Raw genomic sequence first — 3,290 nt, 5'->3', positions numbered from 1 at the left:
GTAGATCGCAGAAGATGTGAAGTTGGCTCTCAAGGAGGATGATGCGCCAAGGGTAGATGGCGATTAGGGTTGGATTAATAAGATGATGTTGATGAGAGATGACGCACATAAGTTGATTTGTGGTTGTGGTCGCTGTCGGATCGATGGTTGTGGTAGGCGGCCAATATTTGGCTTTTGGGGAAAGAGAAAACGGTTGTAGATATAAACGGGGAGAAATTAGGTTAAAAGTCAATCTATCAATACCATGATTATAAGGAGTATTTGTGGAAGTTATTAATCAAATTACTAAATTACCCTTATTTAATTATTTAATGATTTAATTATTTATTTAATTTTGATTGGTCCACATTTATTCCTACCTTCACACAATAATTAGTTAGAATACTTGAACCAAGTTCTCTCTTTTTCTCTCTCTCTCTCTCTCTCTCTCTCTCTCTCTTTATATATATATATATATATATATATATATATATATATATATATATATATATATATATATATATATATATATATATATATATATATATATATATATCATGGTTCTAAAAAACGCGTCATGGCGCGCCTCAAGGCGTGCCATGGCGTGAGGCATGGTGTAGCCGTTACGAAAACGTCCAAGGCGGGTTTGTTAAGCGTGACGCCCAAATAACGTGTCAAGGCGCCTTATCGCGATATGGCGCGAGTTTTTTTCAAGGCGCGAGTTTTTTTTGTTTTTTTTTTTTTAGATTTTTTTTATCGGGACTAAAATAATTGAGTTTTGTTAACTTTTTATATTAAATATTAATATAACACTTCTAAAAACTTGATATACTTGATAAAAATCAATAATTATATGATTTATCTCTTGTAATATATAGAAAATAGTCACGCCTTGAAAAACGCCATGACTCGCCATGGCTTGTCATGACTTAACTTTTACCTTGCCGCCAAGTCACGCCTCACGTTATTTAGAACCTTGATATATATATATATATATATATATATATATATATATATATATATATATATATATATATATATATATATATATATATATATATAAAATATGGGCAAATATGATATTTTGCTATTTAGGCATATATGAAATTCACTTTATTTTTTATTTTTATAATGCCATAGTGGGGCCTCTTAGTTATCATGGCACACCAAATCAAATGGCAATTTAGGTGCAACTTGAGGACAATGGTTATCAATTACTCAATATAACTTTTTTTTCTTTCTACCGTGTATCAATTAGGAGAATCCTTATCTGTTATTCGTCTTTATATACCCACCATAGAATTTAAAGTGAATGTAGTACTAATTATACATTTCATTCGTCTGCCAAGTAGTTCTTGAACCTTTCCTTAGTAATATATTCTCTTCAGTTTTCGCTGATAATAACTTGGTTAATTATTTCAGTTGAATTCAACTAACATTTTGAATGGAATATGTGGAAGTGGAGCTTGGAGATGTAGATATCATTCAAAGCACTGTCCAAAGTCTTCTTGATTGTGTAGAAAATGAAAAGAATCGTAGCTACCAACTTCCACCATCTATTTACATGGTACCTAGGGTCTTTCGTGAACTCAGCCCAAGTTCTTTCAACCCTAGAGTTGTCTTTATTGGACCTCTTCACAGAGAAGATAAAAAACTGCAAGAATTTGAAAGATATAAAGCTTCTTGTGTGCATGATTTATTGCATCGTTTAGATACCCCAACAGAAGAGACATTGCAAGCATGTGTGCACAAGGTAAATGATTTAATAGACAGAATCAGGGCATGTTATGCGGGGATGATGAGTACTTATGGTGACGTTGACCTTGCCAAAATGATGGTTATGGATGGTTGTTTCATACTCGAATTCATCAACAATTTTTCAAAAGGCCGACAAATTATGGGAAACATGCTTCTTCAACAACCTGTACTATTTGACCTACTCATACTAGAAAACCAAATTCCTTTCTTTGTCCTTAATGACATATATCAGTGTACTATTTTTAAATTAGGGTCTGATCAAGCTTCTCTTAGTAAGTTCATCTTACCTGTTCTAGATTTCATCGACATCTATTGAGGTTCAGGATCAGGCAATAATATTATTGGTACGGATACCAGTCCTGATCATATTCTTGGCCTTCTTCATGAACGTTACAGGTCACCATGCAATATTTCATCAGATTTGCCTAGTTCAATAATCCCATCTGCAGCAGAACTAGATATGGCAGGGGTAAAGTTTGAGCCTAACAGAAATGCAAAATGGTCGATGGCCATGGAAGTGAAATTTCGTAGGTTCCCGTGGCTTTTCTGGTTTTGGGGTAAGCCTACTTTTAGAATTCCTGTATTACAACTTCATGATTACTCTGAGTTGCTTTAAAGGAACCTCATGGCATATGAGCAGTCCTCTCTTAGTTGTAATTTCGTTACATCATATCTCATAGCCATGGATATGCTAGTCAATACTCAAAAGGATGTTGCCACGTTGGTAATTAAGATCCAAAGTCCTTCTCAACAATTTCGGTTCAGATGATCAGGCAGTTAGTATGTTGAACACTATATGCAAAGAAGTTACTCCTGTACATTTCTTTTATAGCCAACAGTGGAAAATATTGGATAGTCACTGCAATAGTTACTGGCCAAAAAATGTTGCATGGTTGAGGCGTACTTATTTCAATAGTCCATGGAATATCATAGCTCTACTTGCTGGAATCATCTTGTTTGCTCTTACCATCATTCAGACCATCTTTACCATCAAGGCCACATAATCCCATATATACTTGCTTTCATTTTATATATGTAATCATCTATCTTGTATTCTATCAGTTGTGCATGAGTCCGTGTATCTTGTTATAAATTAGCAATTTGGGACGAAATTTTCACTGCTTGTTTGTGGTGTCCATTTGCAATTTCTGGCAAGCAGTAAATACTTCTCATTACAATTATTCTTAGATTTACGATTATGCGAAAATTATATTTATGTGATTGATCATCCGCAACAAAATAAATGACATTTGATTTACTGGCATAGAAAAAGTATCACTAATTAAAACAAAAAAAATGCCACTAAAGACCCCTCGACTCAGTGGAAAAATACTACTAAAGACCTTTAGTGACACTTTTTTGTTGTGTCGCTACAACCCTCTTGGGTTTTAGTGACATTTTTTATGCCACTATAACACTTTTGCTTTTTGTGGCACATTTTCATGACATTATGTAATTGCTAAAATAAAAGCATTTATATTTGTAAATTTGGTAGAAATGTTTTTATAAATTTAAATGGAATATAAAATAAAATAACAATTAAAATAATAAAT

At 33.3% G+C, this 3,290-nt stretch overlaps 1 pseudogene; it reads left to right on the top strand.

Moving 5' to 3' along the window:
- Positions 1–1,311: 1,311 nt before the first annotated feature.
- LOC145132881 (UPF0481 protein At3g47200-like) lies at positions 1,312–2,875 on the top strand (annotated as a pseudogene).
- The last annotated feature ends 415 nt before the right edge of the window (positions 2,876–3,290 follow it).

This window comes from Lactuca virosa, chromosome 8, assembly GCF_052849685.1.
Source record: "Lactuca virosa cultivar CGN04683 chromosome 8, Lactuca_virosa_CGN04683_v6, whole genome shotgun sequence".
In the NCBI taxonomy this organism is placed as follows: Eukaryota; Viridiplantae; Streptophyta; class Magnoliopsida; order Asterales; family Asteraceae; genus Lactuca; species Lactuca virosa.
This window is presented reverse-complemented; position numbering and strand designations above follow the sequence as displayed.